At 48.6% G+C, this 17599-nt stretch overlaps 6 non-coding genes and 3 pseudogenes across 6 annotated transcripts; 3 read left to right on the forward strand and 6 right to left on the reverse strand.

Moving 5' to 3' along the window:
- Nucleotides 1-394: 394 nt before the first annotated feature.
- On the reverse strand, nucleotides 395-513 carry LOC148824794 (5S ribosomal RNA). The gene has a single exon (XR_016093087.1). It is a non-coding gene; the product is annotated as a 5S ribosomal RNA (ribosomal RNA).
- A 537-nt stretch (nucleotides 514-1050) lies between these two features.
- Nucleotides 1051-1169, reverse strand: LOC148824795 (5S ribosomal RNA; annotated as a pseudogene).
- Nucleotides 1170-4540: 3371 nt separating this feature from the next.
- LOC148824796 (5S ribosomal RNA) lies at nucleotides 4541-4659 on the reverse strand (annotated as a pseudogene).
- A 537-nt stretch (nucleotides 4660-5196) lies between these two features.
- LOC148824797 (5S ribosomal RNA) lies at nucleotides 5197-5315 on the reverse strand (annotated as a pseudogene).
- Nucleotides 5316-11556: 6241 nt separating this feature from the next.
- On the forward strand, nucleotides 11557-11628 carry trnad-guc (transfer RNA aspartic acid (anticodon GUC)). Its single transcript has one exon. It is a non-coding gene; the product is annotated as a tRNA-Asp (tRNA).
- Nucleotides 11629-12044: 416 nt separating this feature from the next.
- trnad-guc (transfer RNA aspartic acid (anticodon GUC)) lies at nucleotides 12045-12116 on the forward strand. The gene has a single exon. It is a non-coding gene; the product is annotated as a tRNA-Asp (tRNA).
- Nucleotides 12117-12736: 620 nt separating this feature from the next.
- On the reverse strand, nucleotides 12737-12809 carry trnag-ccc (transfer RNA glycine (anticodon CCC)). Its single transcript has one exon. It is a non-coding gene; the product is annotated as a tRNA-Gly (tRNA).
- Nucleotides 12810-14157: 1348 nt separating this feature from the next.
- Nucleotides 14158-14230, reverse strand: trnav-aac (transfer RNA valine (anticodon AAC)). The gene has a single exon. It is a non-coding gene; the product is annotated as a tRNA-Val (tRNA).
- Nucleotides 14231-15425: 1195 nt separating this feature from the next.
- trnad-guc (transfer RNA aspartic acid (anticodon GUC)) lies at nucleotides 15426-15497 on the forward strand. The gene has a single exon. It is a non-coding gene; the product is annotated as a tRNA-Asp (tRNA).
- The last annotated feature ends 2102 nt before the right edge of the window (nucleotides 15498-17599 follow it).

Here is a 17599-nt window from a genome sequence, read left to right on the forward strand (position 1 = left end):
GCGATAACTTATAAGCACGAGCAAAAATTGATCTTATAGATTATAGACGCTTATAGATTTTAACAATATAACAGACTTTACTAAAATGTTTACTTTTAAAATAAATATTACATCACAACATGTCCACACTCAGGCACCTGCCGTTAAAGGTTATGGGATGTAGAGATACAGTATATAAGGTTCATGATAAGAATAAATGGCTGGCGATAAACCTTTCCTCGATCCTTTGCGGACTTGTAAAACTGTTCATGATCAGAATAAAAAACGCTCACGCTATTACACAAGCACCCGTGTCTCGCCAAAGCTGACAAATAAACAGACGGAAAAGCCGCACTGCACGTGTGAACAGGGGAATGAGCGAGCGAGCGGGGATAGGGCGCCTCCTGCGCTTAAAAGCTTACAGCACCTGGTATTCCCAGGCGGTCTCCCATCCAAGTACTAACCAGGCCCATCCCTGTTTAGCTTCCGAGATCAGACGAGATCAGGTGTGCTCAAGGGGGTGTGGCCGTAAGCAAGAGCAAGGCTCGCTGGCACCCTTCTTATAGAGAGGACAGCTCCGTCACCTCTTTTACGACGCTGCTTTTTTTCCCTTGCGTTTTTCTCTTCTTCCCACGTTCTCTCTCTTCACTGCCTTCGTCCCCGCTCTATTTCACTTCAGCCTTTCACTCTTGCTTCCTTCCAATGAGGACGGAGCTGCGGGAGAAAGGGCGCTATAGAGGATCGCTGTGGAGAGCTGCTGCTGTGCTTTGACATCTGAGCTCTATGGAAAACGATCTCAATACAATTCTGAAAAACGCGACTCCCCGAACGCCAGCCGAACAAGTCTCCACAGCCGAAGCGCTGTGTCTCTTTTCAGCTGGCGATAAACCTTTCCTCGATCCTTTGCGGACTTGTAAAACTGTTCATGATCAGAATAAAAAACGCTCACGCTAATACACAAGCACCCGTGTCTCGCCAAAGCTGACAATTAAACAGACGGACAAGCCGCATTGCACGTGTGAACAGGGGAATGAGCGAGCAAGCAGGGATAGGGCGCCTCCTGCGCTTAAAAGCTTACAGCACCTGGTATTCCCAGGCAGTCTCCCATCCAAGTACTAACCAGGCCCATCCCTGTTTAGCTTCCAAGATCAGACGAGATCAGGCATGCTCAAGGGGGTGTGGCCGTAAGCGAGAGCAAGGCTCGCTGGCACCCTTCTTATAGAGAGGACAGCTCCGTCACCTCTTTTACGACGCTGCTTTTTTTCCCTTGCATTTTTCTCTTCTTCCCACGTTCTCTCTCTTCACTGCCTTCGTCCTCGCTGTATTTCACTTCAGCCTTTCACTCTTGCTTCCTTCCAATGAGGACGGAGCTTTTTACTGTATGTATCGTGTGTGCCGCAACTAGGAGTATACGGCACTCTGCACAGTGTACGAAGTAAATTATTTTCGCAGTAATTAATTTACACGTGTATAATAAATATAGTAAATATAATAAATTAATTACTGCGAAAAAAAGCCTCAGGCACTATGTTAGATGTGTTTTCGACGTTATATATGCGTTTATTCATGTCGTCGATTTTACGGTTGCAATTCGACGTTGATTATACGTCGAGGCGACGTATATATACGTATAGCCGTATTTTCGCCGTAAATATACGTATATTCGACGAATCAATGCCCACAGCTTGGCATACAAGGGTTTTGCTGAGGGGGTCTTGCCACCTGCCCGAAGAAAAACAGTAAAATGTTTGAGTGCCTATAGAGTTTCTATTTTTATTTTCTTGACAAAAGTTGATACCATTTCCTGGACACCCCGTCCCCCATCAGTGCGCGGTGCCCGGGGAAAAATCTGTAGGGGGGCGTCTGAAATTCTGAGGGGGGGTGATATTTCGGTTGAAACGGAGCTGTACGGTGCAGCTACCCAAATGAAATCTCGCAGCTATGCCATTGATTAGTGCTTCATGATAGAAGATAACGACTAGCAATCTGGTATTTGCGATGAAGTTCAGTTTCACATTTTTCGTCACTCTCACGGTTTGTATTGCCTGGAGCGAAAAGTACCATAAGCGTTCATTTTTGCAGCTACATGGATGTTCTGAATCGTTAAGAAAAAAATGTTGTAAAACCAACAGAAAGCACAGACTGCTATAACTAGTCCTAGTTATATAACGATTTTAAGTATAATGATAAACTACTGCAAGGAATCGGTCCACCTGAGCAAACAGGATCGTAATGTTGACACTCAATAACGACACTGATATGTGCAGTTCCTGGACGGATAGCCCTCCTGCCCATCAAACAGACTGAGTGACTGTTCGTGTCATTTAGTGTTGTCTGACCATTGACAAAGTACAACTATTTTTTTAGGGCGCAAATTAAGTTAGGTAAATCTTTTTGCCCAAAACTGAAGGGGCGACATTCCCCCCTCCCCCCGTGATGCCAGGCCTGTCCCCATCCTATTCCATAATGTCATTATATATAATACCATACAACAGTGACCGATCCTTACTAACTACATGCGTTAAAATTGCACATCAGCTCATAGCAGGGGGCACATAGCCGCGATGTATTATCAATGTTAAATTTCAACCATAATATCGACAACATTAATAAACGTATACGTTGAGAAAATATCGAACCCAGCATATTTTCCGGTTATATACCACAATGCATTGCTAGTATTCGTTGGTCACCATTTTGGACACGTTTTTCAAACGTAGAAGTATATCCGCAAATATCTCAGCAATCCTCTTTTGACGAGTAAGTATGAACAATAATAATACTATCTGAATACATACAGATCTTTCTTAATATTATTTTGATTAAAATAGTACGTGAATAAGCAAAAAAATGGCACATAAAATAGTGTGAATGGGGAAGATGACACAAAATCGTTTTGCCGTTTCTCTTATTCTTATTCTATGTTGTACTTTCAAACTTTGGGTACTCTTTAATTAGGACAGACTTTATTGCTCAACTGCTATGATGCAAGCCAAATTTTATACATTTATTTCAGCTTTGAGCTTAGTAAACCGTTCATTTTTTAGATTATACTAAAGAAGATATTAATCATCATTTATTTGGGAAGTAATATTATATAATTTTCTCCTAGCTGCGGTGCTGAAGTCCCACCCTACATCAACAGAAAAAGAAATAAAGGAGCACGCAATGTGTTACTTGAAGAATGCATATGCAAGGCAGGGGGGCAGGAGATCTGGACACTGAAAATAATAGGTTTTTGGTTCTAACTGTTAGGACAATTAGACAGGGTTTGCAAATAGTGGACAAAAATCGTCTTAACTTCCATTGTAATATTTTTTTTTCTTGGAAATATAGAAGGTGTACATTTTAAAATGTATATTTGAATCAAAATGTGGTTTTGAGTTAGTGTGTTAATGTAATTATTTTTGTGTTTGTCATTACTATACTGTATATTGCCATGTTACCAGAATTAGCTGAAGTTTAAGACTAGTTGTGTTTTTTATGATTATTGCCCATATGTTGATTGTTGATTGATTGTATACAATGTATAATTTGAAATACATATGTTTCAGGTGTGAATGTGTATTTTCAGAATAAATTTCTAAACCTAATCATTGGCTTGGTTTACTTGTTTCTACACCTATAAAATCTATCTTTGATGTATAATAGACCTCTACCCATATACGTATAATAGACCTCTACCCATATACGTATAATAGACCTCTACCCATATACGTATAATAGACCTCTAAAGTTATCCGTATAATAGACCTCTAACCATATACGTATAATAGACCTCTAACCTTATACGTATAATATACCTCTAAAGTTATACGTATAATAGACCTCTAACCATATACGTATAATAGACCTCTAACCATATACGTATAATAGACCTCTAAAGTTATACGTATAATAGACTTCTAACCATATACGTATAATAGTCCTCTAAAGTTATCCGTATAATAGACCTCTAAAGTTATCCGGAACTCCAACCATATATGTATAATAGTCCTCTAAATTTATCCGTATAATAGAACTCCAACCATTTATGTATAATGAACGTCTAAACATAGACGTATAATTGACGTATAACTTTAGAAGTATATTAGAATTTCATTCTAGACGAATTGTAGACCACATTTAGACGTCTAAGGTATGCGTTTAATAGACGTATATTATACGTCTTTTGCCCACTGGGTTCCTTCCAATGAGGACGGAGCTGCGGGAGAAAGGGCGCTATAGAGGATCGCTGTGGAGAGCTGCTGCTGTGCTTTGACATCTGAGCTTTGTGGAAAACGATCTCAATACAATTCTGAAAAACGCGACTCCCCGAACGCCAGCCGAACAAGTCTCCACAGCCGAAGCGCTGTGTCTCTTTTCAGCTGGCGATAAACCTTTCCTCGATCCTTTGCGGACTTGTAAAACTGTTCATGATCAGAATAAAAAACGCTCACGCTAATACACAAGCACCCGTGTCTCGCCAAAGCTGACAAATAAACAGACTGAAAAGCCGCACTGCACGTGTGAACAGGGGAATGAGCGAGCGAGCGGGGATAGGGCGCCTCCTGCGCTTAAAAGTTTACAGCACCTGGTATTCCCAGGCGGTCTCCCATCCAAGTACTAACCAGGCCCATCCCTGTTTAGCTTCCAAAATCAGACAAGATCAGGCGTGCTCAAGGGGGTGTGGCCGTAAGCGAGAGCAGGGCTCACTGGCACCCTTCTTATAGAGAGGACAGCTCCGTCACCTCTTTTACGACGCTGCTTTTTTTCCCTTGCGTTTTTCTCTTCTTCCCACGTTCTCTCTCTTCACTGCCTTCGTCCCCGCTCTATTTCACTTCAGCCTTTCACTCTTGCTTCCTTCCAATGAGGACGGAGCTGCGGGAGAAAGGGCGCTATAGAGGATCGCTGTGGAGAGCTGCTGCTGTGCTTTGACATCTGAGCTCTGTGGAAAATGATCTCAATACAATTCTGAAAAAGGCGACTCCCCGAACGCCAGCCAAACAAGTCTCCACAGCCGAAGCGCTGTGTCTCTTTTCAGCTGGCGATAAACCTTTCCTCGATCCTTTGCGGACTTGTAAAACTGTTCATGATCAGAATAAAAAAGGCTCACGCTAATACACAAGCACCCGTGTCTCGCCAAAGCTGACAAATAAACAGACAGAAAAGCCGCACTGCACGTGTGAACAGGGGAATGAGCGAGCGAGCGGGGATAGGGCGCCTCCTGCGCTTAAAAGCTTATAACACCTAGTATTCCCAGGCGGTCTCCCATCCAAGTACTAACCAGGCCCGTCCCTGCTTATCTTCCGCAATCAAACGAGATCAGGCGTGCTCAAGGGGGTGTGGCCATAAGGGACAGCAGGGCTCACTGGCACCCTTCTATTAGAGAGGACAGCTCCGTCACCTCTTTTACGACGCTGCTTTTTTTCCCTTGCGTTTTTCTCTTCTTCCCACGTTCTCTCTCTTCACTGCCTTCGTCCCCGCTCTATTTCACTTCAGCCTTTCACTTGTAGCGGCAATGGTTGTTAATAAGACAGAATTAAGTGTTGCTGTGCTTTTTCAAATGAGGCCCCATCTCTCTGTTCATCTCTGTGGTGCAGCCACAGAGAAACTATTCATGCAGGCTGATTTAAAGATGTTTTCTTTTGATAAGGGACAGCTCCCAAATGGGGATGCACTTAGCTAAGCCTAGCTATCATGATCAATGGTCATCCATTGGCGCCTATCTTTCTAGGGTGTGCCAGATGGACATCTGGACTGCATTCCTAAGTGTCAGGAGTAAGTGACTCACATCTCACCTTCAACAACCAATCAGGGACTGGTAGGGCCGAGTAACCTACGTGGGACTCTGATGCCCATGGAATTTTCAGCCAATGAACGAGCTGAAGTTCCTCCAGGTAAAAACAGGCAACACAGAGGGCCTGAGAGACTATTTCCTGGACTTTTCTAAAGGGAATTCAAAGGAGAATTCCAGGGCAGGACGGCCCAGGAGCAAAAGGCTCCCAAGGGCAGGACATTCTCGCAGCGCGCCTCCTGACCATCCTAAGAGTCAGCCTGGACAACCACGGAACGGCCAGTGTGTCCGAGTGCCAGAACTTTCCTTTGTTCTAAGAGTCTAGAGCGGAGGTTGCCAGAGAGTAACCAGAGGATCCACCTGAGGTAAGCACCAGCAGCAAGCCTTGTGAACAGGTCGGAACTGTGGACAGCTGAATCACTATTCAGAACTAGCGCTTCATCAGGAATGAACCGGTCCTCTTCCTGACTTGCTGGGACCCACAGTCATCTTTTCTCCTGTGCACAAACTTTGCTAGTTAAAGCCAACACTAACTAGCCGGTCAGTGAGCATCTGCAGCACAGCACAGCCTGGCACGGAGCCAAAGAGCCCGCAGGAGATCTGAATCCCCAGAGATTGGATGAGTATTCAACTTCAATGCATTACAGCTTGAGAATTCAATTGTTATCCCAACCAGTTGATATCAATTTTATTCCTAAGAGTTATGTACTTGTTTTCAGTATCTAATGTAGAAGTTGTAACCAAGTTCACTTTATGAAACGGTCTAAATGAATGATATACTGAACGTATGTCCTCTTGATATATGTAACTCTTTGTAACTGATTGTATATATACCTTTTGTATTCTGATAACCCTCTCAATAAGATATGTTAGGTTTATATGCATATTTTATGTATTAATAAATGTATCCTCGGGTATTAGTACCCGTGTGTGTGTGCATTGTTTGAGTTATATCGCATGGTTGGATTCTAAGGCCATCAAAAGAATCATTTTGTGATTTACGGCTGCAATTAATAAATGTCCCCGTAAATGCCCAAACCCTACAGAACTGGTGCCTTCAGAGAGCACACTACATTTATTGGCGTCCCTGGACTCATTTCAGTCATACCTGGGCTATGGTAAGACTGAAATGAGTCAACCAAGCGGAATAATTCAATATAAAACTCCGCGGGTTTCATACGCGACAATACATTGTGTTGAAAGCCGAAATAAAAAAAGTTCCCCTTGGTCTTTAAGCAGTGCTTGATTGTTTTGTGATCTTTTGCGATCTACCGGGTTGATTGCATACTTGATCTTGTGGTTTTCTGTTGTATAACTGTGATTTCGTACTTAAAAGTATTACTCTTTAATTTTCACGATGGTTGCTAAAAGGTCTGAATTCGAGTCGCTATTAAGCACTCTCTCTAGCAGCGACAGGTCTGACCACGATCTCCGTCATATCTCCGTCAGCGGAGAAGCTAGGAGAATAAACCTCCATTCTCTGAGAGAGCTAGTGAAGGAGATGGAGAGATTTGACCCTGCAGTGTCAGAGAATAATATCGAGAGTTATATTCAAGACCTCAGGTATACCCTGCAGTACCTGCCAAACGCCACAGAACAGGAGAAAGTGTTTCTGGTCAGGAAAACTAGCAGCAGAGCTGTACATGAGTGGATGGCTAGGCAGATGAAGAAAGTCTGTGATGACTTTGAAGAGCTGTGTCAAGCACTTATCCTAGAATACAGTGCGTTTATTGACCCAACTGCCGCGATAGCCGCCGCCCTTAACATTAAGCACGAGAGAGCAGAGTCCCCTCGCGAATATTACGAGAGACTTAGACGAACTTATTTTGCAGGGTGAAATGATGAGGGTTGCGAAGAGAACACACATTTCAAGGGTTTATTCATTGCGAATCTCCACCCGTCAGTCAGAAAGATGATCTTAAAGCATACAGATGCACAGACCATGAAAATGACTGATATTAAGAGATTCGTGCAGAAAGCCTGGGAGTATGATGTCCAAAGTCGCTCTGAGCAAAAAAATGCGACTGTGTTCGCCGTCAGAGCCAGCAGGGTTAATTCCCCCCTGCTCGAAGGAGCACAGGCTCCTGAGCTGGCTAAGCCCCGTTCCAAAGCAGGCACACAGGACCGCACCCAGCGTCCTAAGTGCCATGAGAACACCGGGGAAGGGAAAGGGCTAGATAAAGCTGAACAAAAGGATTCAGTAGCCGCCCGCCTGGCCAGGCTTGAACAAATTTTATTAGGACAGAGACAACCGCTCCCCAAGGCTGCCGGAAGCATGAATGAGCTGATACTCTCCACTGGAGGAGGCGGAGACCCGCCCCCTCTCCCTCCCTCAGTCTATCTGATTGAGTGGAAGGGTTCCTGCCTGGATGAGGTCAGCCACTCGCAAGCGAGTGCTGACTCCATCCCTGAAGTCACAGAGCAGGCAGTAAAACAGAGAGGAAAAGCAGGAAGCTTTTACCTCAAGGCTGCCATGGGAGATGTCTTACACAGTGAGACATTGATTGACACTGAGGTTGAAAGGTGTTTGATGTCATACAGCAAGCTCAAACGGGTAGAAAAAGAAAAGGGCATGCGACTCAGTGATGAACCTTTGGTGGATCACCAGAAAGGCAAGGTGTGGAAACAGGTCAAGGCTCCTAAGCCTTCTGTACAGAAGGAAAGGGGGGCCAAGAGGCAGAATGTGCTCACACAGTGCCCACCGAACACAGAAGCCTATGTGGAGATTCCTTCTGTTCCCTCTGGACAAGAAATAAAAATATTTTCTTGTTCCCCGGATATACAGGGAAGTCATGTCCCGGCTGAGGTCACAACAGCCTCCATGCCACAGGAGCGGTGCTCCAAGCAGCCGCCTGATCCACCAGGTAAAGCACACCCCTTTTACATCCCTAAAGAGGAGTAGATCTCCCCACCTGGCGATGAAAAGGAGCTTTCCCTGTGCACCCTGGCACCCAAGAGGGGTCAGGACCACCACCCTGCAGTGGTGGAAGGGATCCAGATGGCAGGAGAGCAGGTTGGTGATGTAGCCCTCACCCTTAGCCCTGAGAGGTCCTCTATTAGTGAGGATGTGCTTGAGCAGCTGTCACGGGGCCACCGCCAGGTGCCCCTGGTGCAACATTCACAGGTTAGAGAGGAGGTCCAGCTGGACGCTGAGACTACTGCGCTGTGGACACACCTGATCCCAGATGCCGATTCCCTCTGCTGTGACCCAGGGAACCTGCAGTCAGGTAACATTATTTCTTACAACTACCAGATAGTGAGTGAGACCGACCTGATTTTCCTGCCTCAACGGCAGGGTTTCCAACACACCCAGTCCCCCAGAAGGGACAGGGAATGAAAGCCAAGCCAGTTTTCCTACAGCCACCAGCTCAGTCTGTCAGTCTGAGGCTGACCAACAGTGGTTCAGCCAGACTGGAGCTGGATGGTCAAGCCACCCGCCTGCCAGTGCAGAACACAGAAAAGTGGGGTGTCAGAATCCCCGCCTGCACTGACATGGGCCTGGTGGGTGATAGCGAGTTCGAAGACTGTGAACTGGCTATCCCAGTGCTGGGGCAGCTCCCTGAACCCCTAGCGAGGGAAGGGGGGAGCGAGCAGGTGTCCTACACCGGCCCCCAGCGAACGACTGTAAACATGCCGATAGAGGGATTCCTCAATCAGGAAGTGTGCAGGGTGGACCTGAACAGTGAGAATGGGGTAACAATTCCAGATCACTCAGATGCTCCAGATGACCACTCAGCCGGGGGTCAGGCATGCTCCACCGCTGCACCGCCCCCTGCAGGGTTCCTAGAGCACAGGCATGAACAAATCGAAAAAGCAGATGCCCTGGAAATGGAGGAGCAGCATCAGCAGCTGCGTCAGATCTCCCCAGATTTCCAGGATGTTGGTGCCCAAGATGCCACATGGCATACTGAGAAAGACACCATGTACACGCTGCGCCAGCTTAGAAAGGCAACAGTCACTCAGAAGGAGATGACTGGGATCAGCCACCCTAAAAGACTTTTGGGAGGACTGATTGCTGCCGCCACTGTTGTGCATTTGCTATAGTAGGTTTGTTTGCTACTGGCACTCTCACCCTGACTGCCCCAAGAAGGCAGGTGTCAGAGATGCCGGAGGGTAGTGACAGACTGTATCAACAGCAGCAAAAGTTGGAAAGCCTAGGGAAAACCCTACAGGCAATTTCCTATGCAACAGGGTTAAACCTTATCCCCCAACCAGTGGACATGATTGCCGGTGTTATACAGTGAATTTATGCTTGTGTGCAACAGGCCAGAATGTTGACACAAGATCTGTTAAGGGAGTTCAGTGCCACTGTAGCCAGTCTAGCCATGGCACAAATCCCAACCCACTTGATTCCACTCTTCTCAGTAGAAGAGTATGTGACATTAACCACCCCATCGCTCATAGCTCACCCAGAAAGCAATCCAAGATTGAATTTGGTTCCAAATCTTGAGATGGGTATGGCTACCAAAGCTATCCATTGGCTGTTTCTAAATGATTCACCAATGAAGGGTACCAAGGGTACCTGACCATCCTGAGCCTGGACAACCACGGAACGGCCAGTGTGTCCAAGTGCCAGAACTTTCCTCTGTTCTAGGAGTCGAGAGCGGAGGTTGACAGAGAGTAACCAAAGGATCCACCCGAGGTTAGCATCAGCAGCAAGCCTCGTGAACAGGTCGGAACTGTGGAAAGCTGAATCACTATTCAGGACTAGCGCTTCATGACTTGCTGGGACCCACAGTCATCTCTTCTCCTGTGCACAAACTTTGCTAGTTAAAGCCAACACTAACTAGCCGGTCAGTGAGCATCAGCAGCGCACCGCCGCAAGCAGCACAGCACAGCCTGGCACGGAGCCAGAGAGCCTGCAGGAGATCTGAATCCCCAGAGATTGGATGAGTATTCAACTTCAAAGCATTACAGCTCAAGAATTCAATTGTTATCCCAACCAGTTGATATCAATTTAATTCCTAAGAGTTAAGTACTTGTTTTGAGTATCTATTGTAGAAGTTGTAACCAAGTTCAATTACGAAACGGTCTAAATGAATGATATACTGAACTTATGTCCTCTTGATATATGTAACTCTTTGTAACTGAATGAATATATATCTTTTGTATTCTGAAAACCGTCACGATAAGATCTGTTAGGTTTACATGCATATTTTATGTATTAATAAATGTATCCTCGTGTATTAGTACCTGTGTGTGTGTGTGTGTGTGTGTTGTTTGAGTTATATCGCATGGTTGGATTCTAAGGCCATTAAAAGAATCAATTTCGTGATTTACGGCTACAATTAATAATTGTCCCCTTAAATGCCCAAATTCTACATTAGTATAGTGGCAAGTATCCCCGCCTGTCACGCGGGAGATTGGGGTTTGATTCCCCACCGGGGAGTAGCTTTTCTTTTACCTCCTTAGAGAAAGGACTGCCTTTCACTTCTCTGTTTTCTTTCACAGCGTCGTGCACCTTTTCATTGCTCTCGCTTTCAGAGCCTCCGCACGGCACACGACTCGACATCAGGAAGCACATTGAAGTGAAAGCAGGAAGCGCTGCGACATGCACTGTGCAGATCCCGCCACACTTAGAGGTGAGTGGGTCTGTTCGATGCACAAAGAACGCTTTGATAAGCGTCAAAGGCAAGTCATTCCGAGTTGGTCGTTTGTGTTTTCTGTTCAGACGCGAAATGCTGAAATGATCTCTCGGCAACTCGGTTGTCATTTCTGCTCCGTAAAGAAATCACAGCACGCGTCGGCTTCCAGCACGGTGGGTCGGGACACGATGCCGGGGGTCGAAGGGTGTGATGTCTTCCTCGTTAGTATAGTGGCAAGTATCCCCGCCTGTCACGCGGGAGACCGGGGTTCGATTCCCCGACGGGGAGTAGAAAGCTTTTCTTTTACCTCCTTAGAGAAAGGACTGCCTTTCACTTCTCTGTTTTCTTTCACAGCGTCGTGCACCTTTTCATTGCTCTCGCTTTCAGAGCCTCCGCACGGCACACGACTCGACATCAGAAAGCACATTGAAGTGAAAGCAGGAAGCGCTGCGACATGCACTGTGCAGATCCCGCCACACTAAGAGGTGAGTGGGTCTGTTCGATGCACAAAGAACGCTTTGATAAGCGTCAAAGGCAAGTCATTCCGAGTTGGTCGTTTGTGTTTTCTGTTCAGACGCGAAATGCTGAAATGATCTCTCGGCTCCTCGGTTGTCATTTCTGCTCCGTAAAGGAATCACAGCACGCGTCGGCTTCCAGCACGGTGGGTCGGGACACGATGCCGGGGGTCGAAGGGTGTGATGTCTTCCTCGTTAGTATAGTGGCAAGTATCCCCGCCTGTCACGCGGGAGACCGGGGTTCGATTCCCCGACGGGGAGTAGAAAGCTTTTCTTTTACCTCCTTAGAGAAAGGACTGCCTTTCACTTCTCTGTTTTCTTTCACAGCGTCGTGCACCTTTTCATTGCTCTCGCTTTCAGAGCCTCCGCACGGCACACGACTCGACATCAGAAAGCACATTGAAGTGAAAGCAGGAAGCGCTGCGACATGCACTGTGCAGATCCCGCCACACTAAGAGGTGAGTGGGTCTGTTCGATGCACAAAGAACGCTTTGATAAGCGTCAAAGGCAAGTCATTCCGAGTTGGTCGTTTGTGTTTTCTGTTCAGACGCGAAATGCTGAAATGATCTCTCGGCTCCTCGGTTGTCATTTCTGCTCCGTAAAGAAATCACAGCACGCGTCGGCTTCCAGCACGGTGGGTCGGGACACGATGCCGGGGGTCGGAGAGAGCGATGTCTTCCTCGTTAGTATAGTGGTGATTATCCCCACCTGTCACGCGGGAGACTGGGGTACATCAGGACGCGCATTGGAGTGAAAGCAGGATGCGCTGCGACATGCACTGTGCAGATCCCGCCACACTAAGAGGTGAGTGGGTCTGTGCGATCACAGCGCTAGGCGAATCCCCAATCCCCTTTTGTGCGTGGCGACAAAAGAAGCCGGTCTGTTTCCGCCCAGTTTCGAACCAGGGACTTTTCGCGTGGGAGGCAAACGTGATAACCACTACACTACGGAAACGGTACTAAACCCTTCCCAGCGGCCCAGTGCTGAGCTTCGCCAATGCGATTCAGCTGCTTCCAGTGCCTTTATTGGAGTGTGCTGATGGACCGTGCTCTCTCTCCAGAGACCAGCACGCCTGTCATGGACGGAGCAGGAAAAGCGGCGCCACATTCTACAGCCCTCTCCACGCAATCGACGAAATCGGGCTACTGAAGTGGAGAAAATCGCCTCTCCAGAAAGTGCAAATATCATCTTGGAGAGTATAAATCCTATTGCCGAAGGTCAGCCCTGTCTACCAGAGTAACCCTCCCACCTCCTGCAGCGATGATCAGCTCGTCTCACACGCGAGAAGTCTTCGGTTGGAAACAAGCGCCCCCTCTTCTCGCGCGTTTTGCACGTTCGAGTGGTTTTAATGCGGCTCCTTCGTACACGGTGCTGATCTTTTGGAAAGCAGGAGGCAAAACTGACACGTTCCCATACCGGGAGTCAAACCCGGGCCGCCTGGGTGAAAACCAGGAATCCTAACCGCTAGACCATATGGGAGCACACAACCCCGCTGTTCCGGGCATCATGCAAGCAAACTACATAAATATGAGAAAACACGCAAGAGAGTTGTCACTCAGAGTGTCGAAGGGTCGATGTATACTGGGGCTCAGTTGAAATGCAACGTCAGGACTTTTCCGAATTAGGTCACACGAAGAGAGCACAGCCTTTTCCGCCCTACCATGTGTGTATCGGTAACTTGCCGTGATCGTATAGTGGTCAGTACTTTGCGTTGTGGCCGCAACAACCCCGGTTCGAATCCGGGTCACGGCAGAATAGGGGCGTCTGCTTTTACTACTTGCGCGAATGAAGGCAAAAAAAAGCCAATCGATGTGAACGAACGGCGCTTTACAGAGGAGTACTGCCTGACTGGATCGTTGATGAACGACAGAGGCCACTCCGACCTCTTCTCGGTTTTCTTCAACGACTTACTAAGGATCTCCTTCACATTCGCCCATGCAGGGGAAGCCAGTTACACCAAAGCAAACGCAGGAAAGTGCATTTCAAGCAGAGACCAGGAGGGACTTGTTTACACCGAGAGTGGTCGGAGAATGGAACAATGCGCCCAGCCCTGTTGCTGGAGCCGATTCTTGATGAGATCTTGGGCTCACTGGATGCTAATCTTTCTGTTGTTCTTGCAGGTCCTGCGCTGCTTTTAAGCCGACAGAGCTCGTCCTGGTCTGTCGGCACAGCCCAATTGCAAATGATCGGCTCCGCGTACAGAAGGAACGTGCGTTTGGTACAAGAGTGCATGAAGGCACCGGAAATACATTGGGAACAAATGAACGGTCGCTCAAGACCACAGGAGCGTGCAACAAGAGGCTGTTTCCGCCCGGTCTCGAACCGGGGACCTTTCGCGTGTTAGGCGAACGTGATAGCCGCTACACTACGGAAACCTGCAGGGACCGCTGCTGGTGTCTCGCTTGCGTTTCGGGCTGAGAAAGGGAAGCGTCACTTTAGGCAGGGGGCGCTGGAGAGAGGAACAAAGGGCGCGATGAAACAAAATGCCAAAACCCGGGATCGAACCAGGGACCTTTAGATCTTCAGTCTAACGCTCTCCCAACTGAGCTATTTCGGCAGTGCACAGAGCCCACAGCCACCTGCTCCAGTGGCATGAGCGCACCAAGAGGAGCGGGAGAGTGTTGCAGGAACGTCACTCAGAAGGAAAGCCACCCAGCTGCGCCCTCTGAGCTCTGTCCAGCGCATCTTCCTCGCATGGACTCCTGCCTGCGACGGGCAGGAAACAATTAGCAAGAACAGAACAGCACCCCATGGGTGTCTCATGACCACACCTTAGGTTGTGACACGTGCAGGTGTGAGGGGTTGCCGGGCTACTCTGGAGCAGAGCTTGGGCGGAGGGGGGGCGGGAAAGCAGACAAAGAGGTGACACCTCAAGGTCTGCACGATCACAGCTCTCCGCCGCCCCAGGCTTCCGCTCGATAAGCTACTGGACACACCCGCCCCTCCTCACACAGACCGTGGAAAAGCCCCCGAGTGGGAGGGCTCTCTCTTCCTCCCAGGAGCTCTTGGACACGACGCACAGACAGAGCGCGGGGAGCCGCCGCCTGCAAACACGGCTCCAGGCAGGACTCCACTCCGCAGGAGCCGCAGAGCAGAGGAGATGGGGGCAGCTTAGTTCCTGTGCAGAGACCTGAGCTGTTGTTGCTGCGGACGCTGTCTTTTCTGTTCTCGGGGTAGGAGTGAATGTTGAGTTGCCCTTAGAAATGAAGCAGAGCACTTGAACGGCACGGGTGTGTGTGTGTGCGTGCGCACTGGTGATTCTGGGAGACAGATCGAACCTGGGCTAAAAGAGAGGGGGCTTAGCCCACTTCCATTTGCTAGTTCAGAGTTGTACAACCCATTTGTATCTGCTAGGCGGCGCAGTCGTCGTGCACAAAGAACGCTTTGAAAAGCGTCAAAAGCAAGTCATTCCGAGTTGGTCGTTTGTGTTTTCCGTTCAGACGCGAAATGCTGAAATGATCTCTCGGCTCCTCGGTTGTCATTTCTGCTCCGTAAAGAAATCACAGCACGCGTCGGCTTCCAGCACGGTGGGTCGGGACACGATGCCGGGGGTCGAAGGGTGTGATGTCTTCCTCGTTAGTATAGTGGCAAGTATCCCCGCCTGTCACGCGGGAGACCGGGGTTCGATTCCCCGACGGGGAGTAGAAAGCTTTTCTTTTACCTCCTTAGAGAAAGGACTGCCTTTCACTTCTCTGTTTTCTTTCACAGCGTCGTGCACCTTTTCATTGCTCTCGCTTTCAGAGCCTCCGCACGGCACACGACTCGACATCAGAAAGCACATTGAAGTGAAAGCAGGAAGCGCTGCGACATGCACTGTGCAGATCCCGCCACACTAAGAGGTGAGTGGGTCTGTTCGATGCACAAAGAACGCTTTGATAAGCGTCAAAGGCAAGTCATTCCGAGTTGGTCGTTTGTGTTTTCTGTTCAGACGCGAAATGCTGAAATGATCTCTCGGCTCCTCGGTTGTCATTTCTGCTCCGTAAAGAAATCACAGCACGCGTCGGCTTCCAGCACGGTGGGTCGGGACACGATGCCGGGGGTCGGAGAGAGCGATGTCTTCCTCGTTAGTATAGTGGTGATTATCCCCACCTGTCACGCGGGAGACTGGGGTACATCAGGACGCGCATTGGAGTGAAAGCAGGATGCGCTGCGACATGCACTGTGCAGATCCCGCCACACTAAGAGGTGAGTGGGTCTGTGCGATCACAGCGCTAGGCGAATCCCCAATCCCCTTTTGTGCGTGGCGACAAAAGAAGCCGGTCTGTTTCCGCCCAGTTTCGAACGAGGGACTTTTCGCGTGGGAGGCAAACGTGATAACCACTACACTACGGAAACGGTAGCAAACCCTTCCCAGCGGCCCAGTGCTGAGCTTCGCCAATGCGATTCAGCTGCTTCCAGTGCCTTTATTGGAGTGCGCTGATGGACCGTGCTCTCTCTCCAGAGACCAGCACGCCTGTCATGGACGGAGCAGGAAAAGCGGCGCCACATTCTACAGCCCTCTCCACGCAATCGACGAAATCGGGCTACTGAAGTGGAGAAAATCGCCTCTCCAGAAAGTGCAAATATCATCTTGGAGAGTATAAATCCTATTACCGAAGGTCAGCCCTGTCTACCAGAGTAACCCTCCCACCTCCTGCAGCGATGATCAGCTCGTCTCACACGCGAGAAGTCTTCGGTTGGAAACAAGCGCCCCCTCTTCTCGCGCGTTTTGCACGTTCGAGTGGTTTTAATGCGGCTCCTTCGTACACGGTGCTGATCTTTTGGAAAGCAGGAGGCAAAACTGACACGTTCCCATACCGGGAGTCAAACCCGGGCCGCCTGGGTGAAAACCAGGAATCCTAACCGCTAGACCATATGGGAGCACACAACCCCGCTGTTCCGGGCATCATGCAAGCAAACTACATAAATATGAGAAAACACGCAAGAGAGTTGTCACTCAGAGTGTCGAAGGGTCGATGTATACTGGGGCTCAGTTGAAATGCAACGTCAGGACTTTTCCGAATTAGGTCACACGAAGAGAGCACAGCCTTTTCCGCCCTACCATGTGTGTATCGGTAACTCGCCGTGATCGTATAGTGGTCAGTACTTTGCGTTGTGGCCGCAACAACCCCGGTTCGAATCCGGGTCACGGCAGAATAGGGGCGTCTGCTTTTACTACTTGCGCGAATGAAGGCAAAAAAAAGCCAATCGATGTGAACGAACGGCGCTTTACAGAGGAGTACTGCCTGACTGGATCGTTGATGAACGACAGAGGCCACTCCGACCTCTTCTCGGTTTTCTTCAACGACTTACTAAGGATCTTCTTCACATTCGCCCATGCAGGGGAAGCCAGTTACACCAAAGCAAACGCAGGAAAGTGCATTTCAAGCAGAGACCAGGAGGGACTTGTTTACACCGAGAGTGGTCGGAGAATGGAACAATGCGCCCAGCCCTGTTGCTGGAGCCGATTCTTGATGAGATCTTGGGCTCACTGGATGCTAATCTTTCTGTTGTTCTTGCAGGTCCTGCGCTGCTTTTGAGCCGACAGAGCTCGTCCTGGTCTGTCGGCACAGCCCAATTGCAAATGATCGGCTCCGCGTACAGAAGGAACGTGCGTTTGGTACAAGAGTGCATGAAGGCACCGGAAATACATTGGGAACAAATGACCGGTCGCTCAAGACCTCTGTGAAGTACAGGAGCGTGCAACAAGAGGCTGTTTCCGCCCGGTCTCGCCCTCTGAGCTCTGTCCAGCGCATCTTCCTCGC

The sequence above is a fragment of the Atractosteus spatula genome, chromosome 10 (assembly GCF_055471065.1).
Source record: "Atractosteus spatula isolate fAtrSpa1 chromosome 10, fAtrSpa1.hap1, whole genome shotgun sequence".
Classification (NCBI taxonomy): domain Eukaryota; kingdom Metazoa; phylum Chordata; class Actinopteri; order Semionotiformes; family Lepisosteidae; genus Atractosteus; species Atractosteus spatula.